General features: G+C 43.1%; 1 protein-coding gene across 14 annotated transcripts in view; it reads right to left on the reverse strand.

Annotated features, from left to right (window-relative positions):
• CNKSR2 (connector enhancer of kinase suppressor of Ras 2) overlaps window positions 1-23793 on the reverse strand; it is a 550079-nt gene that overhangs the window by 189205 nt on the left and 337081 nt on the right. The gene's annotated exons all lie outside the window — the stretch shown is intronic.

A 23793-nucleotide genomic window follows, 5' to 3' on the forward strand; every position in this document is an offset into this window, starting at 1 on the left:
TTGCAGAGCCCCTGATGTACCTAAACTGTAGTAACCCCCCACAAGTGACCCCATTTTGGAAACTAGACCCCCCAAGGAACTTATCTAGATGTGTGGTGAGAACTTTGAATGCCCAAGTGCTTCACAGAAGTTTAGAATGCAGAGTCGTGAAAATAAAAAATATATATTTTTTTTCACAAAAAAGATTTTGTAGCCCCCAAGTTTTTATTTTCACAAGGGTAACAAGAGAAATTGGACCCCAGAATTTGTTGTCCAATTTATCCCGAGTACGCTGATGCCCCATATGTGGGGGTAACCCACTGTTTGGGCGCACGGCAGAGCTCAGAAGGGAGGGAGCACCATTTGACTTTTTGAGCGCAAAATTGGCTGTCGTGTTTGGAGACCCCCTGATGTACCTATACAGTGGAAACCCCCCAATTCTAGCTCCAACCCTAACCCCAACACACCCCTAACCCTAATCCCAACCTCATCCATAATCCCAGTGGCGTAGGAAGGGGGGTGCGGGGGTGGCGGTCCGCCCCGGGCGGCACAATGCGGGGGGCGGCCGGCGCTGCAGGAGAAGAAAAAAAAAAAAAAAAAAAAGACGCCCCTTTAAATCTTCGGGCGGCGCCGTCCGCCGCCACGACCAGGGCCAGCTCCCCCCACCACCGGACCCCGCCCCCCGCTCTATACTCACCTCTCCTGGTTCCTGCGGCGCCGGCAGCTACAGCGTCCTCTGACTCTGCGACGTCTCAGAGCAGAGGGCGCAATGACGTCACTACTGTGCGCGCCGCTCTGCCTTTCTGTCCTGAGCGTCGCAGAGCCGGAGAGACGCTGACTGCACCGGACCTGCGCTAGGAACGGGAGAGGTGAGGATTTTACTTTTTTTTTTTTTCTTTATGTCTGACTGTCTGGGGCTGGGGCAATGCTGGACACACTGGGGCAATACTGGAGACCATGGGGCAGATTGCTGGACACACTGGGGCAATACATGAGACCATGGGGCAGATTGCTGGACACACTGGGGCAATACATGAGACCATGGGGCAGAATGCTGGACACACTGGGGCAGTACAGGAGACTATGTGGCAGAATGCTGGACACACTGGGGCAATACAGGAGACTATGGGGCAGATTGCTGGACACACTGGGGCAATACTGGAGACCATGGGGCAGATTGCTGGACACACTGGGGCAATACAGGAGACCATGGGGCAGAATGCTGGACACACTGGGGCAGTACAGGAGACTATGTGGCAGAATGCTGGACACACTGGGGCAATACAGGAGACCATGGGGCAGATTGCTGGACACACTGGGGCAATACAGGAGACCATGGGGCAGATTGCTGGACACACTGGGGCAATACTGGAGACCATGGGGCAGAATGCTGGACACACTGGGGCAATACAGGAGACCATGTGGCAGAATGCTGGACACACTGGGGCAATACAGGAGACCATGGGGCAGATTGCTGGACACACTGGGGCAATACTGGAGACCATGGGGCAGAATGCTGGACACACTGGGGAAATACTGGAGACCATGGGGCAGAATGCTGGACACACTGGGGCAATACAGGAGACTATGGGGCAGATTGCTGGACACACTGAATACTGGAGACCATGGGGCAGATTGCTGGACACACCGGGGCAATACTGGAGACCATGGGGCAGAATGCTGGACACACTGGGGCAATACAGGAGACCATGGGGCAGATTGCTGGATACACCGGGGCAATACTGGAGACCATGGGGCAGAATGCTGGACACACTGGGGCAATACAGGAGACCATGGGGCAGATTGCTGGACACACTGGGGCAATACTGGAGACCCTGGGGCAGATTTCTGGACACATTGAGGCAATGCTGGAGACCCTGGGGCAGACTTCTGGACACACTGGGGCAGATTGCTGGACACACTGGGGGTAATATGCTGGACACACTGGGGCAATGCTGGACACTGGGGGTAATATGCTGGACACACTGGGGCAGACTGCTGGACACACTGGGGAAAGGCTGGACACTGGGGCAGATTGCTGGACACACTGGGGGCAGTGCTGGACATACTGGGGCAGATTGCTGGACACACTGGGGGTAATATGCTGGACACACTGGGGCAGATTGCTGGACAACATGGGGGTAATATGCTGGACACACTGGGGCAGATGGCTGGACAACATGGGGGTAATATGCTGGACACACTGGGGGCAGGACTTGAGGCATGGGCAGAATGTAGATACGGGGCATGATTGGAGACACGGGGCAGGATTGGATCATGGGGCAGGACGGATACGATGGAGGCTGGTGGGGCAGGATGTGGAGATCATATGGGGTAGAATGGATACTCATGAGGGCAGGATGCGAGAACATATGGCTGGAGCCAGGAATGAGAAACGGGGCCAGGGTGGGGAATATTATTACCATATAATTAAGGGATATTATTACTGCAGTGATGTATTTATTTTATTTTTTGAGTATACTGTTTTAAATGGGGGGGCGGTCCTGTTACTGTGCAGAGTGACACTATATCACCTTTTTTTCTTCATGTGATGTAATGTAGAAGTTGTGAAAAATTAAGTAATGTGTTCTGCAGGCGGAGCTCGAGATAACTGTGTTATTTCCTGCAGAAACGAGTCCTGGCTGGAAGGAATGATGGCGGTCTGTGCTGGATGAAAGATGAAGGACTTCACCTAGAGACGTCACTGGTGAGTCAGTGTTACCTATACACTGACACTATACACTGTATACTATATAGAGGTCCTGTGTATAATGTCACCAGTGATCTCTGTATTACCTCTACACAGACACTGCATACTAAGTACAGATCTCCTGTGAATACTGGCACTTATGGTGATAGTATTGTGGGTTTTTTTTTATTACTGATCAGTATTGTAGTATTCAGTCACTATGTGGTGGTAATATGTGGTCTGGAAATGGTGTTGTGGTATTTGTCCCTTGTATGTAGTATTATTCGGTCACTATGTGGCCTGGTCATGGTGTGGTGGTATTAAGTCACAGGTGTGGCATGTGGGGGTGACACCATTAGGCCCAGTTTAAGTTCTACAAAACAGGAAAACCGTTTTTGGTAACCTTTGTGTGTATTGAGCCGGGGGGGGGGGCGCCAAACTCGGGAACAGCCCCGGGCGGCAAAAGCTCTAGCTACGCCTCTGCATAATCCTAATCACTAACCCTAACCATAATCACAACCCTTACCCCAAAACAACCCTAATGTCAACCCTAACCATAACCCTAATCAAAACCCTAAATCCAACACACCCCTAATCCTAATCTCAACCCTAACCTCAAACCTAAACCTAATCCCAATACACCCCTAATCACAACCCTAACCTTAACCCTAATCCCAAACCTAACCCTAATCCCAAGCGTAACCCTAATGCCAACCCTAACCCTAATACCAACCCTAATCCAAACCCTAACCCTAATCCCAGCTCTAACCCTAACTTTAGCCCTAACCCTAGCCCTAACTTTAGCCCCAACCCTAACCCTAGCCCTAGGGCTACTTTCACACTTGCGTCGTTTGGCATTCTGTCGCAATCCGTCGTTTTGGACAAGAAACGGATCCTGCAAATGTGCCCGCAGGATGCGTTTTTTGCCCATAGACTTGTATTGCCGACGGATCGTGACGGATGGCCACACGTCGCGTCCGTCGTGCACTGGATCAGTTGTGTTTTGGCGGAGCGTCGGCACAAAAAAACGTTCAATGAAACGTTTTTTTGTACGTCGCATCCGCCATTTCTGACCGCGCATGCGTGGCCGTAACTCCGCCCCCTCCTCCCCAGGACATAGATTGGGCAGCGGATGTGTTGAAAAACTACAGCTGCTGCCCACGTTGTGCACAATTTTCACAACGTGCGTCGGTATGTCGGGCCGACGCATTGCGACGGCCCCGTACCGACGTAAGTGTGAAAGAAGCCTAACCCTAAGTTTAGCCCCAACCCTAACCCTAAATTTAGCCCCAACCCTAACCCTAAATTTAGCCCCAACCCTAGCCCTAACCCTAGCCCTACCCCTAACCCTACCCCTAACCCTACCCCTAACCCTACCCCTAACCCTACCCCTAACCCTACCCCTAACCCTAACCCTACCCCTACCCCTACCCCTAACCCTACCCCTAATTTTAGCCCCAACTGCTGTTCTCCTGCCGACCGGCAGATGGAGACAGATGGCGGGCGCACTGGGCATGCCTCCGCCATGTTCTGCTGCCGGCGGCCAGGAGGAGCAGCAAGAGGATCCAGGGACCTAGGTGAGTATGCTAGGGTCCCCGAATCCCCCTATTTCTCTGTCCTCTGATGTGCGATCACATCAGAGGACAGAGAATTACACTTTACTTTTTTTTTTTTTTTTTTGCGGTCGCCGGTAAACAGTTAATTACCGGCGATCGCAAAACAGGGGTCGGTAATACTGACCCCGATCATGCTCTTTGGGGTCTCGGCTACCCCCGGCAGCCGAGACCCCAAAGATTCTCCCGGTGCCGGCCGGCGGGCGCACTGCGCATGCGCCCGCCATTTTGAAGATGGCGGCGCCCACTGGGAGACACGAGGAGCATCGGGGGAGCTAGGTGAGTATTGGGGGGCCACCTGGGACCCCTTTTCTCTGTCCTCCGATGTGCGATCACATCGGAGGACAGAGAAATTAAAAAGAGATCGCTTTTTTTTTTTTTGCGATCGCCGGTAAACGGTTAATTACCAGCGATCGCAAATGCGGGGTGGGTTAAAAACCCCCCGAATCATGTTCTCTGGGGTCTCGGCTACCCTCGGCAGCCGAGACCCCGGAGAAAATCAGCCTCTGGGGGGCGCTATGGACTTTTTCCACAGCGCCGTTAATTAACGGCGCTGTGGTTTAAGTACCCTTAGCGGCCGCCGTTAAAAGGCGTATCGGCGGTCGCTAAGGGGTTAAATCGCCCCATTCAAAATAAAACAATAAAAAAAATCAAACATACACATACTTGGTATTGCCACGTTCAGAATCACCCGATCTATCAATAAAAAAAGAATTAACCTGATCGCTAAACAGCCTAGTGAGAAAAAAATTTGAAACGCCAGAATTATGTTTTTTTTGTCGCCGTGATATTGCATTAAAATGTAATAACGGGTGATCAAAAGAACATATCTGCACTGAAATGATATTATTAAAAATGCCAGCTCGGCACGCAAAAAATAAGCCCTCATTTGACCCCAGATCACAAAAAATGGAGACGCTACAGGTATTGGAAAATTGCGCATTTTTTTTTTTTTTTAAACAAAGTTTGGAATTTTTTTTACCACTTAGATAAAGCGTAACCTAGACATGTTTGGTGTCTATGAACTCATAATGACCTAGAGAATCAAAATGACAGGTCAGTTTTAGCATTTAGCGAACCTAGCAAAAAAGCCAAACAAAAAACAAGTGTGGGATTGCACTTTTTTTGCAATTTCACCGCACTTGGAATTTTTTTCCCGTTTTCTAGTACACGACATGCTAAAACCAATGATGTCGTTGAAAAGTGCAACTTGTCCCGCAAAAACCAAGCCCTCACATGGCCAAATTGACAGAAAAATAAAAAAGTTATGGCTCTGGGAAGGAGGGGAACGAAAAACGAGAACGCAAAAACGGAAAAGGGCAAGGTCGTGAAGGGGTTAAGGGCCATCCCTTGACTATTCTTTACCAACCTTAGCCCAATAGAAACTAAAAAAGGAACAGACAAGCAATAAATAAAGATGAGCATTCTCTGCAGGATTAGCACACGACCCTTTGGTTCAGAAACATATTGTATGATACAAAAATTGCTTCAGACAAAAACAGTTTAGGCTATATTGATTCAATAATTTAAAGCAGTGGGAATTTATTAAAGGGGTGGTCTGAAACCAACACTGATTTAATCCTAAGTGTCTATTTAATGTAATAATCTAATTGCTTTTCTAACAAAACCGTACTTTAATTGCAAATTTTCTACTTTTCCATCTCTACTCGATTGGCTTTATTTTATTTCAACCAACTTCCTGTTTGATGACATTTTGATTGAGAATCCTAAGAGCATGCTGGAAAACTCAAATGAGACATCATCAGGGGGTAGCTTCTGTCCTCACCCTGAAAAGAAGAGTCATTAGTGACATCCATTTGGTCTCTGCTCTACTGAGCATGTATTGGTTGACATTTCCGACATATGCGCAGTTGGGTATTGGCACTGTGCAACATTCTTTTTAATGCCCAGTGATGGTGTGTTCCCTCGGCAGCTCTGATGAGGTGTGTTATGGACTGGCAGGAGAGCGCACTGTCAGTAAACAATGTAAGGAGATAACCCAGTGAACATGAAAAGCATCGAGCTGATTTGTACGTGAAAGTGACGTTGGCTTTGGTGGTGGGGCTTGTTTCTACCTTCCCTGCTTATAGAGTTCTCTCCTTACAATGCGCACAGACAGTGCACTCTTTTGCCAGCTCAACACTTCTCATTAAAACGGGCGAAAGAGCACACTGTCACTGTACATTAAAAAGAATATTACACAGTGAGAAGATCCTACTGAGCCTATGTTGGAGTTGACAACCGACACATGCTTCGTTACAGGGTGAGGACAGTTTGTGGCAATGACCACCGCCTCTGCCCCGGAGGACATCTCTTTTGAGTATTCTTGTATGCACTGTAGATTCTCAAATGAAGCATCATCACATAGTAGGTCAAAATAAATAAAGCAGTTAAAATAGAGAGGGAACAGTTGGGCGTTTTTTTAATGAAAGTACGGTATATTAGAAAATCAATTACATTATTACATTAAACAGATAGACATTTAGGTTTAAATCAGTATTAGTTTTGGACTACCCCTTTAATAACTTTGTTCCCATTTTTGGGATAATAAAGCTGGCCATTTTCTCATATGCCATATTTGCACTAACATGTGAGACTTTCCATTATTCTTAACACTTTTGAAAGATGATGAGAAAAGTGAGTAGAGTTCACTTGAATATGACAGAAATTTGGCAAAAATGGAAATGTCTAATGTAAGGAGCGCCAAAGATGTGCCAAAATTATTAAGAGTATGCCTCCTAATCTGGTTTGCATTGATGTAAAATGAGCCAAATGTGTTAAGCGATGCATAGAAAATGCAATTCTAATTAAATACCCTCCGTTACCCTGAACCTTCAGCTTACATTCTCTATGCCAGTAAAGAGACAGAGATGAATAGCAGATAGAACAGATGAAGCAGTCACGATTGTAACAGTGTTTGGACAGATTGTTATAAGAGTAGACAGGGCTCAAGGTGAAAAGTACTGGAACAAGGATTGGATTAGGCATTGGCAGGTATTAAAGGGATGCGTAAACACGCAAAGCAAGAAGTGCAAAACAAACCTGATAACAAAGGCAAATTAGGCTTGTCAACCTATACTATCCGCGACTGGGGTATTTGTGTCCCAAATTGAAATTGTTATTTGTTTGGATGTCATAATTTCTGGCTGTTCAAAACATAAGTGTACATGTGCCACACTACAGTATTTGCTTGGACCCCATACAATGAGAGGTTATAGGGTCTAAAAGGTATAATTGTGTCACTGTGTATTTGGATGACAAAAGCCATGTATATGCCTTTAAGTGAGTTCCAGCGTGCTTCTTACACCGCTCACTTATCTTTGCAGCTGACTGTAGGAAGATGAGGATTGAATTGATCTGAATAGTCATTCCCTGGTGACAGCCTGTGCTAATGGGATTTACTGACAACTGCTATTATATACTAGAAGATTTCAAGTGAGAAGTACAATTGTATCTTGCATATTGCAGGCAGAAACCTTGAAAATCTGTCATTCCCCAAAGGATCTGTGGGTATACAGATGCAACCTTAGGCCAGTGGGCTGAATTAAACTGAACACCAAAGATCCATTATCCAATTAGCCAAAAAGACACAAAAATATTATTGTTTTGGCCAATATCAGCGAGCAAAGAATATAAGAGATTCCATCCCTCTTCAGTGGTGATCGATGGGTTGCTGTATTACAATGTATAAAAGACTGTCAATCACCATATTTTTGCTAATGGGAGAACAGACCTTATCCCTGTAATATGCAGCTCTTATGATGGACAGAAGATTCATCTGTCAGATCCACTTTTATTCTTCAAATGGCCAAAGAAAGAGGATCATGCTGAATGCTAGAAAACACAGTAAAACCCATGTATTTACCATCACCCATGGATATGCTTCCTAAAAAAGGTATAAAACAAAAGAGTCACAAACTTCATAAAATATTTGGTGTAGTACAAAATAAAGTGAATTTAGCAGAATAAGATGCTGACTATTGATGAGCGAGTGTACTCTTCCCGAGCACGCTCGGGTGGTCTCCAAGTATTTGTAACTGCTCAGAGACTAAAGATACCTTCACATTGAACGATATCGCTAGCGATCCGTGACGTTGCAGCGTCCTGGCTAGCGATATCGTTGAGTTTGACAGGCAGCAGCGATCTGGATCCTGCTGTGCCATCGTTGGTCGGCGCAGAAAGTCCAGAACTTTATTTCGTCGCTGGACTCCCGCAGACATCGCTGAACCGATTCAGCGATGTCTTCACTGGTAACCAGGATAAACATCGGGTTACTAAGCGCAGGGCCGCGCTTAGTAACCCGATGTTTACCCGGGTTACCAGAGTAAACGTAAAAAAAAATAAACAGTACATACTTACATTCCGGTGTCTGTCCTCCCCGGCGCTGTGCTTCTCTGCACTGTGTAAGCGCCGGCCAGAAAGCACAGCGGTGACGTCACCGCTGTGCTCTGCTTTCCAGCCAGCGCTTAGTGCAGAGAAGCAGAGCGCCTGAGAGGACAGACACTGGAATGTAAGTATGTACTGTTTTTTTTTTTTTTACGTTTACGCTGGTAACCAGGGTAAACATTGGATTACTAAGCGCAGCCCTGCGCTTAGTAACCCGATGTTTACCCTGGTCACCAGGGGACTTCGCATAGTTGGTCGCTGGAGAGCTGTCTGTGTGACAGCTCTCCAGCAATCACAGCGACGCTGCAGCGATCGGGATCGTTGTCTAGATTGCTGCAGCGTCGCTTAATGTGACGGTACCTTTAGTTTTTGTTATCACAGCTGCATGATTTACGGCTGCCAGCCAGCCTGAGTACATGTGGGGGTTGCCTGGTTGCTAGGGAATCCCCACATGTGTTCAAGCTGTCTATCAGCTTTAAATCATGCTACTAAGGCAAAGAAAACTAAATCTCCGAGCAGTTACAAATACTCGGAGATCACCCGAGCGTGCTCAGGAAAACCCGAGCAACGAGTACACTCGCTCATCACTAATGCTGACCCTTGGGAAAGATTTTGATAAACTACTCCTTTTACTTTGGACTCTTTTACATAAATTTTCCTTACATAGTTTATTGGCACCTTGGCAGAAAGCAAAAGGTTAGCAGTTACTGTGACTATGGCTTTCAAAATAATGGTTACCGTAAGGGTTATTTAGGCCGGGGTCACACTTGCGTGTGCAATGCGAGAAACTCGTATGAGTTTCTCGCATCAATACCCGGCACTGCGGCTGGCACTCGGGACCGGCATGTGCGGCTGCATGTATTTCTATGCAGCTGAACGCTCCGGTCCGAACCGCCAGCGGCAGTGCCGGGTATTGATGCGAGAGTTTCTCACATGGTATGTGTCAAGTATGACACCGGCCTTACTCCTACAAACGAGTTGCTTTAAGAAGATGAACCTTTTTCTATTTCAGCGGGACTGACACCTGAAAACTCGAGGAAAATTTGTAAATACAGCTTTAACTCATTTGATTTTAAAAAAAAAACCAAAATGCTTATTAGCAAATCACTTTAATTAAAAGGTGAAGGTGCCTTACATGAAAAAGCACTAAAACCACTGCAGGCCACTAAGAGACCACAATCAGTCTTACTTGGTGTCCTCTGTGTGTAGCCAACTGTAATCTATCTCTGGCAGTGGAGACCTCCAGGGATGTTGGAGGGTGTGGTGTTTGTCAGAAAAACTGAAAACTGGTGCGGCAGAGAGGTAGGCACAATATGTTAGGAAGAGAGGGAAGTAAGTCCCAGCATGTCTAGCGCTGGCAGAACTATGATGAAGAACATCAAACACTAAATAAGAGTAGATGGCCTGTTATAGAGCATGAGCATCGGGACATTTCCAGGACAGACAAGATTGGTATGAGCACGAAAAGCAGCTGTAACTTGGCATGAGAAAAACAACACCATGCTTTTCTACAGGTTTTGGTTGAAGGACTAAAATGCTGGCAGTCGGCATGACAACTTTTATATGGCTTGCTATCCAGCTAGATACAAATTTACAAATCTGCCAAATTATTAAACTATACACACAGCTCACTTGTATTGTACTATGCACCTAACCTAGTGGATTTGCTATTTAAGTAGTAAGACCCTGAAGGGTTTTTTTTTCTTTTATTTTAGGGGGAAGTAGGGATATTTATAATGTATTGATTCTTCGATGTTGGTTCTCATGCATACAACTATTGTAAAAATACACTGCTCAAAAAAATAAAGGGCACACTAAAACACCACATCCTAGATATCACAATGAAATATTCCAGTTGCAAATCTTTATTCATTATATAGTGGAATGCATTGACAGTGTAAAACAAATATGATCAATGTAAATCAAAATTAATATTTTTCAGAGGTCTGGATTTGAAATGATTATTAAAATCAAAGTGGAAAATCAAATTACAGGCTGATCCAACTTCAGTGTAAATGCCACAAGACAAGAAAATGATGCTCAGTAGTAAGTGTGGCCTTCATGTACCTGTATGACCTCCCTACAATGCCTGCGCATACTCCTGATGATATTCTCCTGAGGGATTTCCTCCAAGACCTGGATTAAAGCATTAGTCAACTCCTGGACAGTCAGTGGTGCAATATGACTCCTCTAAGAGGTTAGTATTGGATTGGACCATGGAAACGCAGTGGACGTGGTGTATATGAGCTTTTCAAAAGCTTTTGATACGGTGCCACACAAAAGGTTGATACATAAAATGAGAACAATGGGGATAGGGGAAATTATGTGTAAGTAGGTTAAGAGCTGGCTCAGGGATAGTAAACAAAGGCTGGTTATTAATGGAGCACACTCAGGCTATGTGCACACGTTCAGGTTTTTTCGCTTTTTTTTGCGGTTTTTCATGGTAAAAACGCTATAAAAACTCATTAAAAACGCATTCATTATGTATTCTATCATTTAGAATGCATTCTGCATATCATGTGCATATGGATGCGTTTTTTTCCGCGAAAAAAACGCATCGCGGTAAAAAAATTAGCATGTTCATTATTTTTGCAGATTTTCTGCATTTTTCCCGCAATTCTATGCATTTGGGAAAAAACGCACAAAAAACGCACCAAAAAACGCATCAAAAACGCGGTAAAATCACGGTAAAAACGCATGCGGATTTCTGGCAGAAATGTCCATTTTTTGTCAGGAAAATTTCTGCAAGAAATCCTGACGTGTGCACATACTCTCAGACTGGTTCACAATTAGCAGTGGGGTACCACAGGGGTCAGTATTGGGCCCTCTTCTTTTTAACATTTATTAATGACCTTGTAGGGGGCATACAGAGTAGAATTTCAATATTTGCAGATGACACTAAACTCTGCAGGGTAATCAATACAGAGGAGGACAATTTTATATTACAGGAGGATTAATAGAAACTAAAAGCTTGGGCTGATAATTGGCAAATGACCTGTAATGGGGATTAATGTAAGGTCATGCACTTGAGGAGAATAAATAAGATGAATAATTATGTGCTTAATTGTAAAACACTTGGTTAAACTGTTACAGAAAAAGACCTGGGTGTATGGGTGGACGATAAACTCACATTTAGTGGCCAGTGTCAGGCAGCTGCTGCAAAGGCAAATAAAATAATGGGATGCAATAGAAGAGGCATAGATGCTCATGAGGAGAACATCATTTTACCTCTATACAAGTCACTAGTTCGACCACACTTAGAATACTGTGCACAGTTCTGGTTTCTGGTGCATAAGAAAGACATAGCTGAACTGGAGCGGGTGCAGAGAAGAGCGACCAAGGTTATTAGAGGACTGAGGGGTCTGCAATACCAAGATAGGTTATTACACTTGGGGATATTTAGTTTGGAAAAATGAAGGCTTAGGGGTGATCTTATTACAATGTATAAATATATGAGGGGACAGTACAAAGACCTTTCTAATGGTCATTTTACTCTTAGACCTGAGATGGGGACAAGGGGGCATCCTCTGCGTTTGGAGGAAAAAAGGTTTAAGCATAATAACAGACGCGGATTCTTTACTGTAAGAGCAGTGAGACTATGGAACTCTCTGCCGTATGATGTTGTAATGAGTGATTCATTACTAAAATTTAAGAGGGGACTGGATGCCTTTCTTTAAAAGTATAATGTTACAGGGTATATACACTAGATTCCTTGATAGGGCGTTGATCCAGGGAACTAGTCTGATTGCCGTATGAGGAGTCGGAAAGGAATTTTTTTCCCCAATGTGGAGCTTACTCTTTGCCACATGGATTCATTTTGCCTTCCTCTGGATCAACATGTTAGGGCATGTTAGGTTAGGCTATGGGTTGAACTAGATGGACTTAAAGTCTTCCTTCAACCTTAAATACTATGATACTATGTTACTTTGAGACATGATGTCTGAGATGCGCTCGATTGGATTGAGTTTGGGGAACGGGCAGGCCAGTCCATGCCTTCATCATGCAGGAACTGCTGACACTTCAGCCACATGAGGCATTGCATTATCATGCATCAAAAGGAACCCAGGGGCCCACCGCAGCTGCATATGGTCTCACAATGGGTCTGGGGATCTCATCTCAGTACCTAATCTCAGTCAGGATACCTTTGACTAGCACAAGGAAGGCTGTGTGGCCCTCCAAAAGAATGCGCACCAACACCATTACTGACCAACTGCCAAACCGGTTATGCTGTAGGATGTTACAAGCAGCAGAATATTTTCCATAGCGTCTCCAGACTCTGTCAAGTCTGTCAGCTCTGCTCAGTGCGAACGAGCTCTCATCTGTGAAGAGCACAGAGCGACAATGTTGAATCTGCCAGTTTTGGTGTTCTCTGGCAAATGCCAAATCGCCTTACATCCATGTGTGGACGTCAGGCCCTCACACTGTCAACAGACTTCATGTTGGTGGTATAAGTAGACACATGGATGTTAGACGCCTGCTGGAGGTCATTTTGCAGGGCACTGACACTGCTACTACTGTTCCTCCTTGCACAAAGGAGGAGATAGCGGTCCTCCTGCTGAGATATTGCCCTCCTACAGCCCCCTCCAGGTCTCCCGGTTCCTGCTCTATGCTCGGCACATCGTGCTGACAGTAACAGACACAACAACCCTTTTTGCCACAGCTCGCATTGATGTGGCATTCTGGATGAGCTGCACTAATTGAGCAACTTCTGTGAGTTGTAGACACCGCCTCATGCTACTCTATTGTACCTCTAGGGGTGAAAGCAATCACAAAATGCAAAAGTGACCAAAACAACTGCCAAAAAGGATGAGAACAAAGGAATGGTCTGTGGTCACCCGATGCAGAACCTCTTCTTTATAGGGGTTATCTTGGTGATTGCCTATCATTTCTACCTGTTGTCTGTTCCATTTCCACAACAGCAGGAGAAAATGATTCACAATCAGTGTTGCTTCCTAACTGGACAGGTTGATTTCACATTGACTTGGAGTTGCATTGTATTATTTAAGTGTTCCCTTTATTTTTTTGAGCAGTGTATTTAGTATGCATACAATGTTTCAGCTTGTGTGTTAATCCAGCAGACAGCAGAAGTAGGAAGCAGTCTGTGTGGTTAGAGTAGCTGACAAAAAATAAAAACTGTAAAGAAACTTTTACAGGGAATAATCTAGAGGTGGCAAGTCATAAACAATTAGTATATATTGCCCCCTACAGAATGCTAGTACTACTATAGTCATCTGATGGAACAGTGCACAGGTGATTGTTTGTTGCACAGACATTTCCCCTGACAATAGAACCCGGCAACTAATAACTTTTCAGAAACATGGAAGGTCCTTAGGTTACCAAAGTCTTTCACCTTCCATCCCAAATAAAGTCTAAACAATACAGTATATTGAATGTCCTTGTCCTTATAGATACTCAAAGGTAAAACAGGCTTATTGGTCTATAAAAATATAACATCACTGTACCTGAAAACTTCATAGAAAAGTTCTATAGAAAACTAGAATCTATAATCCATAATTAGTGGCTATTTTCTATGGTTTGAGAAAATGAGAATAGTCAAAAATATTTTCCTATTTAATTTTTGCAACTAATATTTTTTTTATTCCAGTAACTTTCTGGTCCAAGTTTACATCTAAAAAAAACACAAGTCAATTTACCATTAGTCCACTACCCTGACTCAGTTACTGGTTTTCCAGAGTCATTGCTTCCAAGGCACCAGAGAGACAATTTTATTCCTTTATGTATCCAAAATGCATAATAAATAAAGTTTGTGTCAACAAGCAGCCTTTTTCCAAGCATAAGCAAAATGGCAGACAAAGTTAATGGTTGTGCCACAAATTCTTAAGGATAATGCCCTTAAATAACACTATATTTATTTTTCTGCAAAGTTTTATGTTTTCTGCCTTTCCACTCCGCTTCCTGTGAGCTGACACCTGCTCTGTTGTCACATTGATGACTTCATATTCAGATTCCTCTGCTCCCTTCTTACTACATTTCCCATCATTCCTTGTGCTGGGCTACAAGCCAGCAGTGAGCACAGACCTGTAACTCCGCCCACACCCCTCCCAACATCTCATGTCACACACAGCCCCTAGCACCATCTCCTGTATTGGACACTGGAAAGAATAGAAGTAATGAACAAATCACCATTACACCAGCCCTGGCAATAAAGGTTATCCCCTACTCCCCCTCACTGACATGGATGTGATGGGATGGAATGAATGAATGAATGGACAGATAGGAAGGATCAATGGATGGATGGGGAGAGATCTGAATGCATTCATATTATAAAGGGAATACAGGAATGTGTATATAATAATAATCATTATTTTATATAGAGCTAACATATTCCGCAGTGCTTTACAGTTCACACACATTATCATCGCTGTCTCCGATGGGGCTCACAATCTAGAATCCCTATCAGTATGTTTTTTTTTTTGGAATGAGGGAGGAAACCGAAGTACCCGGAGGAAACCCACACCAACATGGGGAGAACATACAAACTCCTTGCAGATGGTGTCCTTGGTGGGATTTGAACCCAGGACTCCAGCGCTGCAAGGCTGCTGTGCTAACCACTGAGCCACTGTACTGTACACAGGGTATACAGCAGTGTGTGTACATGGATATACATCGCTGTATAGATACAGATGCAGGGAGAGCTGGCAGAAATCATGTGAGCTTTGGGAAATGCAGCCACACCCATCTGTACTGCAAACCACCCATTAGTTGCCAGAGCCTGGAAGTGAGGGAGTATCTGACGTGACATCACAGGAAGCAGGAGATTCTCAGCCAGAGATCATGTGATCAGAAGAGCAGCTGAGGTTACAGAAGGATTTGGTACAGCAATGTATTTAGTGAAGAGCTCATCCATGGAAGTCCAGCAGGAACAACGTCAGCAGCACCCAGTGCGATAATGTAATGACATTCCATCTAGATTCATCCTCTTTCTGAAATGCAGACCTAGCAATCACCTGTTCACATTGGGTGCAGCAGTGGAAATCATATAGGACTTTCCCTTTCTGAATATACTACAATACACCATATGCAGAGTATACACAAATGGTAAGTTGTGACCTTGTCAATATGATTTAACTATATGCACATTGTATCAGACACACATACAAGTCTATGTTATTTCATGTATTTACTTCATTATGTTATTTTGACGCATTATATGTATTAAGTTGCACTCCAGGTTGGAAGAACCTTAATGGAATTGTCCGGTCTTAAACAACAAGTCTACAGTCACTCCATGTGAACGCAGACTTGTGAATTCCCACATTGTGCACTGTGAGGACTCTCTGGTGGGAACAGCTTCATTTTGGTCACATTCCGACTAGACTGTATCCGGTGTATTGAGTGAGGCAGCGCCAAACTAGTCGGATTGTGGCTGGCAGAATGCATATCGTTTACTTGCAGTCATATGTCCGCAGAAAATCCTCACAGCATGCAGAGAGTGCAATGTGAGGATTCACTAGTCTGTAATCACCTAGAGCAGGGGTGTCAAACTGCAATCCTCGAGGGCTGCAAACAGGTCATGTTTTCAGGATTTCTTTGTACTGCACAGGTGATAATTTAATCACCAACTCATTATTTGTGTTGGTGATTAAATTATCACCTGTGCAGTACAAGGAAATCCTGAAAACATGACCTGTTTGCAGCCCTTGAGGAATGCAGTTTGACACCCCTGGCCTAGAGTATCTGCAGTCATGTAGTTTACTAACGGACAACCCCTTTCAAAGGCCTGATCGTTGCCGCGTTGGGTGCTGCTGATGTGGTGACGGCTGGACTTCCATCAGGTATCACACACAAGTCCTATTCTAATTAATCGGGCAAGTATACCACGTGTAGGAAGGTTGCCCAGGCATGCAGATGCATCTCTTATGCCCGACACAAAAATGATCAAAAATAAAACATTTTATATGGTTATTTCTCCAAGTAAAATTCCCTGATTATTATCTTAATGTGGCTCCTAACATAAGCTTCAGTTGAGAGTCATAAATAATATACGAATATGTCAATTATGGCTTCTTATGATAAATTAAATGTACAGGGTGTGCAAGTTATTATAAGATTTATACCAGTCCAGTGGTCATTTCTTTTGCTAAACTCTGACAATATTAAATATTTTCTGTGCTATTAAAGCCAATATTTTCAGTTTTCCATATCTTAAGATTAAAGTGGTAATAAAATAAAAAAGTATTGTCAGGCTCTGCTTCTACGAATAAAAACTTGTGAGCAGTTTTACCGAACATGGTGACAGAAGGTGTCGCGTGATATTACGTGGCACAGTATGAAACACCGGAGGCAGCGGGCTGCGGACAGTTCTCCAGCCTACTATGTGCACTGATATAAATTGGGCCTGTCACATGTCAGAGTTTTGTTTTTATTGCTAAGTTCCATGTCCTGAAGCTGTACACTGAGGGAGACGTGAGAAATCTAGTAGATCAGCAATTCTTCGTTCTGTGGTTTAGAACGCAGCCAGATTTTTCTGTACTAAAAGAAAGTAGTGCTGAATTCCAGAGGAATGTACTGTACATACAGCAGGTATCGATAACAGTCCGTGCTACATCAAGATGGCAGCTCCTCCAGTAAGCAGATCCAATTTGAGGACCATATTTTTTTTTCAAATACTTGAATATTTTGCACTATTTGGACGCTTCTTCACATTTCCAATTCTTGCAGGTTTTTAGGGAGTTTAAAAACAAGCAGTAAATAAAAACATAAGAAAGTAGAAGCTTTCCTTGAGGACTTTCATTGTCATTATGATCCATTATTGACACTGGCTTCACAAACTATATCCTTGCAGCGCTGGGGTCCTGGGTTCAAATCCCACCAAGGACCACAGCTGCAAGGAGTTTGTATGTTCTCCCCGTGTTTGCGTGGGTTTCCTCCGGGTACTCCGGTTTCCTCCCACATTCCAAAGACATACTGATAGGGAATTAGATTGTGAGCCCCAACGGGGAGAGCGATGATGATGTATGTAAAGCGCTGTGGAATATGTTAGCGCTATATAAAAATAAAGATTATTATTATTTATTATCCTTATAATATGTATTGCACATGTATTAGTTATTGTCTTGGAGTTCCAATAAGTTCCAGCATCTCAGAATTATGATGGAAAACCACCAACATTAAGTAAGAGTAAATGGCAAGTTTTTCTACTGTTAGAAGGACAGGTATGCGGACAGTCTGCATTACCATAGTTATATTATACATGCAGCGGGTCTTGTTTTGTATTACCATATTTGCAATTTAAAAGGGAATCTGTCAGCAGATTGTGCTAGCTCATCTGAGAGCAGCATAATGTAGGCAAAGAGACCCTGAATCCAATGATGTATCACTTAGTTTGTAGGGTGCAGACGTTCTGACACAATCAGAGTTCTTAAGTTTAGCAATGCAACAGAGCGGAGAAAGCTAACTCCACCCACACCAGGGTCTGTATGTAGAATGTCTATAGACAGTGAGCTGCTTATCACAGGAGGGCGAGGAGTCGGAATAGTATGCATGCGCTTCTTTAGTTGCTGTAATCCCAGCAATACTAATCTCTAGGTGATAAAACCTTCATTGTAAGCCTGACGTGACACATCAGACATTTGTGTTTTAATCCATACTTCATGTGGTCTTCAGATTACATAGCAAAAGCCTGCTGACAGATTCTCTTTAATAGTCAAGTCTGGCAATTTTTTATTTTATTTTATCGTGAAATAAGGGGCATCTAATGTGGGGGAGATTAGTATTTGATTCCTTGCTGATTTTGTAAGTTTGCTCACTGACAAAGACATGAACAGTCTATAATTTTAAGGGTAGGTTAATTTTAGAATTGAGAAATAGAATATCAAAATTAAAATCCAGAAAATCACATTGTATAAATTATATAAATGTATTTGCATTTTGCAGTGAGAAATAAGTATTTGATCCCTCTGGCAAACAAGACTTAATACGTGGTGGCAAAAGCCTTGTTGGCAAGCACAGCAGTCAGACATTTTTTGCAGTTGATGATGAGGTTTGCGCACATGTCAGGAGAAATTTTGGCCCACTCCTCCTTGCAAATCATCTGTAAATCATTAAGATTTTGAGGCTGTCACTTGGCAACTCGGAAGTTCAACTCACTGCATAAGTTTTCTATGGGATTAAGGTCTGGAGACTGACTAGGCCACTCCATGACCTTAATGTGATTCTTTTTGAGCCACTCCTTTGTTGCCTTGGCTGTATGTTTTGGGTCATTGTCTTGCTGGAAGACCCAGCCACGACCCATTTTTAATGTCCTGACGGAGGGAAGGAGGTTGTCACTCAGGATTTTACGGTACACTGCTCCATCCATGCTCCTATTGATGCGGTGAAGTAGTCCTGTGCCCTTAGCAGAGAAGCACCCCAAAACATAATCTTTCCACCTACATGCTTGACAGTGGGGACGGTGTTCTTTGGGTCATAGGCAGCATTTCTCTTCCTCCAAACACGGCAAGTTGCGTTAATGCCAAAGACCTCAATTTTTGTCTCATATGACTACAGCACCTTCTCCCAATCACTCATAAAATCATCCAGGGTTTCATTGGCAAACTTCAGATGGGCCTGCACATGTGCCTTCTTGAGCAGGGGGACCTTGCAGGCTCTGTAGGATTTTAAACCTTTACGGCGTAATGTGTTACCAATGGTTTTTTGGGTGACTGTGATCCCAGTTGTCTTGAGATTATTAAGAAGTTTCCCCCGTGTAGTTTTAGGCTGATCTCTCACCTTCATCATAATCAAGGATACCCCACGAGGTGAGATTTTGCATTGTGCCCCAGATTGATGTCGATTGACAATCATTTTATATTTCTTTCATTTTCTTACTATTGCACCAAAAGTAGTCTCCTTCTCACCCCATGTCTTACTTATGGTTTTGTAGCCCATTCCAGCTTTGTGCAGGTCTATGATCTTGTCCCTGACATCCTTATAAAGCTTTTTGGTCTTGCCCATGTTGTAGAGGTTAGAGTCTGACTGATTAATTGAGTCGGTGGACAGGAGTCTTTTTATAACGGTGACTATGTAACACAGTTGTCTTTAATGCAGGTAATGAGTTGATTAGGAGCATCTAACTGGTCTGTAGGAGCCTTAACTCTTAATGGTTGGTAGGAGATTAAATACTTAATTCTTACTACAAAGAGGGAATAAATTTATGTAATTAATACACTGATTTTCTGGAATTTATTTTGATATTCTATCTCTCAGTTTTAAAATTCAATAATAACGATTAAGGGGGTGCTCTATACTGTTGGTTATATAGGTGCCAGGAGAAAAAATGTCCAATATAGCTGATACCAAAAATCTCCGGCACTCAAGACAGGAATCAGTGTATTTGTGTAAGAAAACTTTTATTTCAAGAAAAATGTTGGTGGGAATCCACATATGATTTCTCTGTAGATTGGTAATAAACAGTATATGTACAATTCTTGTGCAATTCTCAACGTTTCGGCTGATAAAGCCTTTCTCAAGAGATTACTGTCTGCAATATATACAAAAAACATATAAATGAAAACATATAAGTGAACAGTGTATACAGTACACAAATAGAAGTAAGAAAAAATAGGCAATATGGAACATGAAACTCTGTTGTACTCTCCAGAACGGAAAATTTGTGAACCGTAATTCATATCAAGACCATAAGCATTTATTGGATCCACCAACCTTCATGCCATATTAGAGAGCAATGAAACAAAGGACAATATAAATGATAACAATTCAGAACAAAACAGTAGAATCCTTTATATAGTAATTCCTCATAAATGTCAGGAGAAGCTAAAAACCGAGAAAAAGGAAAAGGAGAGGAATACTACTGGACCTAAAAGTAAAAATTATCTAATTATCTAACTGACTCCCTTACATGCTGATAGGAATATAATGTATATGTTTGCTGCTGATCATATCTATAATTGCAATATGGTGAAAACGTTATTCAAAGCTGTTTAATATGCCCGAATCGAGAATATAGGTCACTCACAGATACTCCGGCTATTGACCGTGCTCCTCCTTTAGTTTGGTAACACTGCACAATCTGGGGTCCTGTTCCTGTTCTGCACTGAGAAGTTATAGCTCTATGGTGGTATTATTTAGTCATGGTATGGCTGCATTATCTAGTCACTCTATGGTAATGCTTTTTAGTCAAGGTGTGGTGGTGGTAATCAGTCATGGTAGGGTGGTATTATGTAGTTATATTCTGGATATACTTCATCCTGCGGACTATAAGACGCACCAGACCATAAGACGCACCCAAAATTTGGGGATGTAAATAGGAATTTTTTTTTTTTAAATACAATATGGGTCTGTCTTATAGTGGGGAGTGGGGGGGTGGTAGTGGAGCGAGGTCACAGGAGGCAGGGTTGCTGCTTCCTGCACAGTGACCATGCCTCCTTTGACCCTTCACCACCACCGCCCCACTCTACTGTAAGCTATATTCGGATTATAAGACGCACCCCCATTTTCCTCCCAATTTTTTGGGGAAAAAGTTTGTCTTCCAATCCAAAAAATATATGGTACTTTTTCAGTCACTATATGGTGGAAATTATTTTGTCACTTTTTTTTCTGGGGTAGGGATTATCTACAAATACAGTACTGTGACACCAATACGCCATCGTAATTGAAAGGTTAAAATAAATCAAAGGCTTTTTTTTTTGTCTGTCTTCTCCTTTGTTAGAACTGACCAATTATCAAAACACTTGCTCGGTAACCAGCAAAAACCAATGCCTGTCTAGTGATATTGGACAGAGGAGGATAGAGATTAGGATAGTCTTCACAAATGACTTTTTTTTTTCCAATATTAATAAAAGTTTATTTTATAGCTTCAGCACAATTTCAAATCACTATTAAATATCCATAACAATAGTAACAAAGTTGAACATCAATAAAAAGTTGATGAAGTTTCTAAACTAATAAAAAGAATGGAAAACTAAACGGCAGCAGTTTAATTTCTGTACTCTATAAATCATTTCCTCACTGGCATGAAAACAAATATTGATCTGAACTTCCCCATTGAGTAAAGGTTTCCTGCACATGTGGTCTAAAGCATATTTTGGTTTAACACTTTAATGTTCTTATCCTGAGAGAAGAGGGATTGTATAGTAGTACAGTTCTAAACCTTTGCCTTCCATGAAAATCTTACCCTAGTGAACCGCTGAAGATGATCATTACCTGCAGTGCAGCTTTTCGCAATGTCTTTTGCAATTTGAAAATGTGCTCATTTTTCCTCTCTAAACTCCTATATCTCCCTTCTCCCCATCTTCTAAAGGGAGACTGTCAGCACAAAATTACTTTACAATCTGCTCTATAAAACCAGAGCTGTCAATTATAGAAGAGAGGGGGTGATAACAGAGGAAAAACAAGTGGGTGGTAAGGTAACGCTCACTTAAATATTTGGCTATGCCAAGAGTGTGCCGGGCACCTGGACTTGGTTTTAACAGTAACAGTCATTCTGTATTGCCAGACTCCATTTAATGCAATACTCCAGGCTGATTTGTGGGATTTCGGATTATTTCTGAACATTGCTATAAAGAAAGCGCTACCATACCAAACTAAAATTACATGAAACGTGACCCTCATTTTATGGTTAGGTTCACAAAGGGAAGTTTTTTTTAATTTCGATGCACTTTTTGGCAGCACGGTGGCGCAGTGGTTAGCACAGCAGCCTTGCAGCGCTGGAGTCCTCAGTTCAAACCCCACCAAGGACAACATCTGCAAGGAGTTTGTATGTTCTCTCCGTGTTTGCATGGGTTTCCTCCAGGTTCTCCGGTTTCCTCCCACACTACAAAGACATACGGATAGGGAATTTACATTGTGAGCCTCATCGGGGACAGCAATGATAATGTGTGCAAACTGTATAGCGCTGCGGAATATGTTGGCACTATATAAAAATAAAGATTATTATTATTATTACTTTTTAGCTAAAAGCAGTATGAGGCTGAGCATTTTTACAAAACATTGCTGGCCAAAGCCAGACGTGAAAGAAGAAAGTAAGAGAAAATATCTTATATTTCAAATTTTATTCCACTTCTTTTTTTTGGCTCAAAAATTCAGTTGAGATATTCAAAAGAATGTTGGCCATATTTATCAAGCAAAATGTGCCAGACACCATGAATAGCGCCATAATCATTATGGCATATTCTGAGCCTTTTTTGACAAGGGGACGTGACCTTGTAAAAAAGGAGCATAAACCTAACGTGCGAAACTATGTGCCATAAGTGCCTCAAGAGTTTGGCACACATTTCTGGCTCAAAGTAGTTGGTATAAACTTAACATGGTTTTCCACTACTGGACAACCCTTGCTTATTCACTTCAAGGCCCGATTAAAATGTAAACAATGGATACTGAAGTCTCGAAGCACGGTTGATCTAGTAATGCTGAAGCCGCTCTTTCTGGTGGGTCATGCGACTTTGGCTACAGGGACACTAATCTCTGTATCTCATCAATACTCTGCCAGATATATGCCAAAGTGGAGCTTAGTCTACGTTGACATTAGCGTTCCGCTAATGTGCGTCGCTGTTGCGTCGGCGACGCAGCGGCGAAGCAGCGGCGACGCGCCCCTATGTTTAACATAGGGGACGCGTGCGTTTTTTGGGTGGCGTTTTTCGACACGTGCGTCGTTTCCGACGCTAGCGTCGGCCGCAAGAAAATGCAACAAGTTGCATTTTTCGTGCGTCCGATTTTCGTCAAAAAACGACGCACGCGTCGCAAAACGCAGCGTTTTTGCGCGTGTTTTGCACGTGTTTTTTTGTGCGTCGTGCGTTGCATCGCCGACGCACCGGCGCGCAACGCTAATGTGAACGTAGCCTTACTATTTGCCACATGGGTTTTTTTTTTGCCTTCCTCTGGATCAACATGTTAGGGCATGTTAGGTTAGGCTGTGGGTTGAACTAGATGGACTTAAAGTCTTCCTTCAACCTTAATAACTATGTTACTATGTTCCTATGTAGGCTCTGATCAAATATTAAAGGCTTCAGCCAACCAGGGACTCTAGGACTGGCTGCAGAAGACTCTTGGCACAAAAATATCAGCCAGGAATACGGGCCAACATCGCTTGGACTGTTCGGCTGCAGGAGGCAAGCATCCATTCTTTTTATTTTAAACGAGTTCCTAACGTGGTCATGCCTGAGATTG

The sequence above is a fragment of the Ranitomeya imitator genome, chromosome 3, assembly GCF_032444005.1.
Source record: "Ranitomeya imitator isolate aRanImi1 chromosome 3, aRanImi1.pri, whole genome shotgun sequence".
Lineage (NCBI taxonomy): Eukaryota > Metazoa > Chordata > Amphibia > Anura > Dendrobatidae > Ranitomeya > Ranitomeya imitator.